The 7,550-nt window shown below is 36.9% G+C and overlaps 1 pseudogene; it reads left to right on the forward strand.

The window, feature by feature from the left end:
- Positions 1-7,550, forward strand: part of LOC110286269 — a 27,489-nt pseudogene that overhangs the window by 9,568 nt on the left and 10,371 nt on the right.

Genomic DNA, 7,550 nt, shown 5'->3' on the forward strand with positions numbered 1-7,550 from the left:
GTGCCTGTGCCTGTGCCTGTGCCTGTGCCTGTGCCTGTGCCTGTGCCTGTGCCTGTGCCTGTGCCTGTGCCTGTGCCTGTGCCTGTGCCTGTGCCTGTGTCTGTGTCTGTGTCTATGTCTGTGTCTATGAGAACAGATTGAACATCTCTGGATTGCTGTCCTGGATGTAGACTTTGAGTAAACACCTAGAATTGGCAGGATGTTGAAACACTTGAATATCTTTTAGAGTTAGATAATAAAGTTAAGTATATTGAAAGAAAAAAATTCTTAGGTATACATTTGAAACCATTAGGTCTTAGTGGTTGGGGTGAGGGAGGTCCTAATTGCAGGGAACAGGAGAGGAATTCCATCCTCTGGAACAGGTAACAGGTAGGAAATTAGGTTATTTATTAACAGGTATACTTATCTCAATGGAATCTGTTTGGTCTATGAGAGGTAGATCTGCTTGTTTTTTTGTTTGTTTGTTTGGTTTTTTTGTTTGTTTGTTTTGTTTTTGTTTTGTTTTGTTTTGTTTTTTTTCTGGAGCATCTCAGAGGAGGGTTATGCCAGACTCCTGTCTACAAACATAACAGAATACCATCAGGGACTGGCTATTGCCAACGGGATGTGTCTCCAGTTTGCCCAGTCATTTGTTGGCTGATCCCTCAGTCTCTCTTCCATCCTTGTCCCTGAACTTCTTGTAAGCAAGATACGTTTTGGGTCAAACATTTTGCAGGTTGTTTTCTATATCCCTTTACAGGGAGTTCTGTCTGGCTATATAGGAGGTGGCCACATCGGGATGTATATTCCCCACTGCTAAGCCTATCAGTTAAAGTCACCCTCATAGGCTCCCTGGAGCCTTCCTAATCCCAGGTCTCTTGCATATCCTAGATATCCCCAGTCCGAGAGTCTGGTTTCCATTCATTCTCCTAGTCCTCTCCCATAGGCTCCTTCCATACCTGATCCCCTCTCCCACATTTTATTTTCTCTTCTGTGTGAGATCCAAGCATCCTCCCTTGTACCCTTCTTGTTATTTTGTCTCTTTGGGGCTGTGGACATACTTTATGCCTAATATCCATATATAAGTGAGTATATACCATATGAACAAAACAAATAACCCAATTTAAAAATGGCATACAGAACTTGACAAAGAATTATCAATACGGGACTCTCTAATGACTGAAAAGCACTTACATGTCCTTAGTCATCTGGAAAATACAAATCAAAACAGCCCTGAAATTCCAACTTACATCAGTCAGAATGGCTAAGGTCAAATACTCAACTGAAAGCTCATATTTGAGAAGACATGTAGCAATGGGAATACTTCTCCACTGTTGGTGGGAATGCATACTTGTACAACCACTCCAGAAATCAATGTGTTGGTTACTCAGAAAAATAGGAATAGTTCTACTTTAAGACCCAGCTACACCACTCCTGGGCATGTATCCAAAAGATTTTTTACCATACTGCAAGGATGCTTGCCCAACTATGTACATAGAAATTTTATTTGTAATAGCTAGAAGCTGGAAACAACCCAGATATCCTTCAGCTGAATAATGGATAAAGACAATGCAGTTCAGTTATATAATGGAATACTACTCAGCTTTTAAAAACAAGGACATCATTAAAATTGCAGGCAAATGGATATAACTAGAAAATTTCATCCTCAATGTGGTAACCCAGCATCCTCCAATTCTTAATCAAACCGAATTACAATGTGGTTTTTCAAATAATTTTAAATTGACTAAATGTGTAGTTGTGCTATCACTAGTTTACTTACAACAGAATTTTAATATATATTTAAGTTGTGTGGTAAGATAAACACATTTACATTTATTTCATATGTAGAAAATAGATTAAAACTAAATTAAGTAGGTACATAGTAAGAAAACAGTGGTTATCTAACCATTTTACTGGAAAAGAATTTCAGCCAGCCATTTAAAAATAGCAGATGTACAGAAGTTTGGACCCAATATTTTTTTTAATCACCATGAGACTTATTGTACTCCTATATTATTTTCATCACTTAAGCTTAAACTCTGTTCTGACAATTATACATAAAATACATTTCCATGTTTTCAGAATAAAATTTTTCAATACATAAAATTAGTTAAAAGTTTCATTTATATTCATATTTGGCAATGAAGAAATGATGGTATAGCCAAATAAATATACTTAAGCTAAAGTTTCAGTATGTTTTCATAAAATGTCTACATATTTGGTTTTATTTAATATTTATCTTTTAATGAGATGAAAGGTCATTTAACTTTATTTTCACATTGGCAGGATAAAGTGTAATGTCACAGGAAGAAGAGTGTAATTTGGCATTACATGATGCAATAATTTTCAATAAGATTTTCTCATCAAAAGGTGTCTTTTTGAGATCTAGAGAGAAATCTTGTGATATAAAATATACTTTTAATATATTTTAATAGATATTTTATTTATTTATATTTCAAATGTTATCCATGTTCCTAGATTCCCCTCCAAAAATCACCTATCCCCCCATCCCTGATCCCCAACCCACCAATGCCCATTCCTGGCCCTGGCATTTCCCTATACTGGGACACAGAAGCTTCACAGGACCAAAGGCCTGTCCTCCCATTGATGGCCAACTAGGCCATACTCTGCTGCATATGCAGCTAGAGCCAAAAGTCCCAACATGTGTTTTCTTTGATTGGTGGTTTAGTCCCAAGGAAATCTGGGGGTACTGGTTAGTTCATATTGATATTCCTCCTATGTGGCTGCAAACCCCTTTAACTCCTTGGGTTTTTTCTCTAGCTCCTTCATTGGGGACCCTGTTCTCTGTCCAATAGATGACTGTGAGCATCCACTTCTATATTTTCCAGGCAATGGCAGAGTATCTCAGGAGACAGGTATATCAGGATCCTGTCAGAAAGCTCTTGTTGACATCTGCCATAGTGTCTGGGTTTGTTGTTTTTTTATGGGATGGATCCCCAAGTGGGGCAGTCTCTGGATGCTACATCCACTTCAGTAGTGACTTGCTCGACAGGTTTAGAAACCTGGAAGCAGTCCCAAGATGAAGAGTTTCACCAAAACTTTGTCTTCTGGAACTGTGGCATCCCATAGCATCTGTGTGCTTCCTTTCAATATTGTTTTGTTATAGGTGCCTCCAAGCAATGGCTTGCCAAATACCTAAGCAAAATAGAACTTTGCTTCCTGGCCTTCATCAATACCCTAGGTAGTCCTTGAGCCAACCCTGGGCTTGTAATTTAGTAAGAATGTTGCCTATTCAATGACATTCAGAATTGCCTCTAGTATTGTAAGAGAGATAGTGAAAGAAATCAGGCATTACTATCTACTATATAAAGTTAGAAATCTCAGGTCAAACTTAGCAAAGTAAGTTTAGAATTCTTATTATAGTTATGTATGGCAGACTACATTACTTATTAGTAGAAAGTCCCTCCCCCCGCCCCCACACACTATCACTTAGAATAAAAGCCAAGTCGCTCCCATATACAGGAATTTACAATGGTTTAGGAAGTAGATAGGGCTGTGGTTTTAGAGTATTGCATTATTCATGACAAGGTTAGCTAGAACTGAACTCCCTAATTAGAACCATGACTTGTGTGTGAAAGTTCTTGCCTAGGGAGTGTAAGGACCTCACACTTGGCTTCTAAGAATATAGCTGACCTTAGATAAAGCTGACTTTGTCTCAGTTGTTTTATTGTACAGATCCTGCCAGTCTTTGTGCTTACATTCCTCTGTTTTGTGTAAGAGTCATTAAGCATCCAGTAACCTCATTTGTTCCTTGCCGATGTGTCACCTAACTTCTCTATTTTCTTCTGTATAAAAAGTTTGATGCTCGATTTGACAAATTACATTCAGAATCAGCATACTCTCTCCTGTCTGTGTCTGTTAATTCTTGCTGACTCTATGCCCATTTTTCAGAGACCCTGATTCACAGGGATTGAGGAGGGCCCACTGAGCCCAGTCTGTGGCATCTGGATGGTGGTTTCTTCAGCCCCTGCTCAAAACTTTGTCTCTATAACTCCCTCCATGGGTATTTTATCCCCCCATTCTAAGAAGGATTCTGAGAATCTGGGCAAATAACCACTTATCAGTGAGTGAATATCATGTGTGTTCTTTTGTGATTGGGTTACCTCACTTAGGATGATATCTTCCAGATCCATCTATTTGCCTAAGAATTTCATAAATTCATTGTTTTCAATAGCTGCGTAGTACTTGATTGTGTAAATGTACCACATTTTCTGTATCCATTCCTCTGCTGAGGGACATCTGGTTTCTTTCCAGCTTCTAGCTATTATAAATAAGCCTGCTATGAACATAGTGGAGCATGTATTCTTATTACATGTTGGAACATCTTCTGGGTATATGCCCCAAAGTGGTATTGCTCGATCTTCTGGTAGTACTATATCCAATTTTCTTAGGAACTGCCAAACTGAATTCCAGAATAGTGGTGTACCAGTTTGTAGTCCCACCAACAATGGAGGTGTGTTTCTCCTTCTCTACATCCTTGCCAGCATCTGCTTTTACCTGAGTTTTTGATCTTAGCCATTTTGTCTGTTGTGAGGTGGAATCTTAGTGTTGTTTTGATTTGCATTTCCCTGATGATTTAGAATGTTACACATTTTGTAGGTGCTTCCCAGCCATTATGTATTCCTCAGTTGAGAATTCTTTGTTTAGCTCTGTACCCCATTTTTAAATAGGATTATTTGATTTTCTGGAGTCCACCTTCTTGAGTTCTTTACATATATTGAATATTAGCCCCCTATCAGATTTAGGATTGTTAAAGAACTTTTCACAATCTGTTGGTTGCTGTTTTGTCTTATTGACAGTGTCCTTTGCCTTACAGAACCTGCAATAAATATACTTGCGATCTAGTTTTTTTTTTTTTTTGTGAAAACAACTCAGTATAATAGGAAGAATATCAAGTCCCCCCAAAATGTCCCCCCATAATTCCTTTAACCTTAAATGTGCTATGGTATGTTATATAATATGGTAAAGAGATGTGCAAATCAAACGAAAGCTACAATTCAGGTGACTTTCAAATAAATATAATATCTTGCATCATTTATACGGGCTGTATATACTCTGAAGGGTCCTTTCTATATACTTGCCTAGCAAGTACAATTGAATGGATTTGTTTTCCAGTGCCAAAAATGTAAATAAATAAATGGAAAAGGGAAGCAGAAGAGGTGAGAAAAGGCAAGGAACTGAATGATGCACCAGGAGAAGAGACTGATATATGTGCTTATCTTTATAATATTGTTTATATATATATATATATATATATATATATAGTCTGGTTTGGTTTGAACTGTAGACAAATAGCAACTTTTTTCTATCAGCATATGCCTAGTCTCCTTTGTGTAGTATTATGCTGGCAAGATTCTTATCAGTTATAAAATGACTTAGAAATATATTCAGTTTCCTTGCTCTGTAGTAATCACTAAATTCATGTCACAGTTTATTTGAAGATTATACACTTCATAAGTGGTCATTGTTTTTTTTATTTGAGCCTGTGATAAATCATTAATAAATAGATATATGGAGAGATTAAGAAATGGGATGTCTTTATGTAGATACCTTACTATTTGCATTGGAACACTAAATACCTTATCTTCCACATTTTTCCATCTTTTTTTCTTTATTGTTTTTTTTTTTTAGTTTTACTGAATTCTGGATACGTTTTTCATGATTCTCTCTTTATGAATAAAACCATTCACTGAAAATTTAATTTAAATTGTTATATTCCATATTCTTAGAATATCACATCAGTTTTCAAATATGCTACACTGATATTTACTTTATATTCTCTACCATATATTATTGAAAATATTTTTTTCGGAAAATATACTCTAATTGTAGTTTTATCTCTTTGTACTTCTTCCAGTTCCTCACCATATACCATCCCATTCCATTCCCTTTTGTGTCTCTCATTAGAAAAAAAATGATACCAAAGAGATTTTAAAATAAATTATAACAAAATAAAACACAAGTAACAAAATAAAATGGGACAAAAATAAACAAACCGAAGGAAAATAGCTCAAGAAAAAGCAGAAGAACCATCTATACACAGAGACACACTTGTTCACACAATTAGGAATCCCATAAAATATATAAAGATAAAATTATAGATATTTTAAGAAGTCTTGATATGACACCATGCCACAAGGAAGCTCAAAAGATGCCTTTGAGTTCATTTTATGTTGATCATCTAATATTGGACATGCAGCCTACTTTTAAGAGAAATTTGTTTTGAGAGTCTCTTGAAGAAAACTAAGTTTATATTTTCAGATACATATCAATTGGTGATAGCTTCTGGGTGAGAGATGGAAGAATGTGTTTACTTCTCCTTTCAGCTATAGGACCCCAATCTGGTTTAGAATCATTCATGCCCTGTCAATGCAGCCTCAATCTCTATTAGTTCATATGTGCACCATAGTGCTGTTTTTATAAGTTCCGTTGTGTCATCCATCCTATCTGGCTCATACACTATTTCTGCCTCCTTTTTTAGGTGGGGATTTGGTCTACAGGAAGGGCTTTCAGGGAAACATTCTGTTTAAGACTGAGTGTTCCAAGGTTTCTCATGGTGTGCATATTATTTGCCTGTTGGTCTCTGCATTTGTTCCCATATGCTATAGAAAGAAGCTTCTCTGGTGAGATTGCTGAGCAAGGCACTTATCTCTGAGTTTAGCAAAATGTCATTAGGAGTCATTTTATTGCTATGTTTCTATGTAAAAAATTAGTATATGGTTTTCCCCTAGGCCACAGCACTTTCCAATCTAAGGTTCTTAGTCATTCAAGTAGTGTTGTACATGGGCTCATTCTTTTAGCCTGGGCATTAAATATAATTAGCTATTGGTTGTTTACTCCCACAAACTCTTTCCTCCCACAAGACTTGTGCTACCATTTCAATAGCATATCTTCCTGTCAGTACACAAATGGTTTGTAGCTGGGTTGGTGTTTATGCTTCTCTGTCTTGTGTTATGTTTCTCCTTTGGCAGCATGCAGCTTACATTCCAGTACTAAAAACACTAGTAAGTTGGATTAAAGAGTCCATATAAATACCACCTTATCTTCTCCTTGTTCAATGAGTTCTGTAAGTGTTGTTTTTTGCAATGAAGTCTTCCCAGTTTGTGGAGAGCAGCCACTAGCCATTGCAACAATCTCGGTTGTTTGGTGGTTCCCATTGACAACAAATCACAGCTTTATTTGATGATGAGAAATGTTCAATTGGGCTTACAATGGTTTGAATAAGACTGGATCATATAGGCCCATAGATTTGAGTGCTTGGTCATAAGCAAGTGATGCTATTTGAATATATTAGGATATGTGACCTTTTGGAAGATGGGTGTCACTTGGGATATACTTTTTTTTTATTACGTATTTTCCTCAATTACATTTCCAATGCTATCCCAAAAGTCTCCCATACCCTCCCCCCACTTCACTACCCACCCATTCCCATTTTTTGGCCTGGCGTTGCCCTGTAGTGGGGCATATAAAGTTTGCATGTCCAATGGGCCTCTCTTTCCAGTGATGGCCGACTAGGCCATCTTTTGATACATATGCAGCTAGAGTCAAGA

Source organism: Mus caroli, chromosome X (genome assembly GCF_900094665.2).
Source record: "Mus caroli chromosome X, CAROLI_EIJ_v1.1, whole genome shotgun sequence".
Classification (NCBI taxonomy): domain Eukaryota; kingdom Metazoa; phylum Chordata; class Mammalia; order Rodentia; family Muridae; genus Mus; species Mus caroli.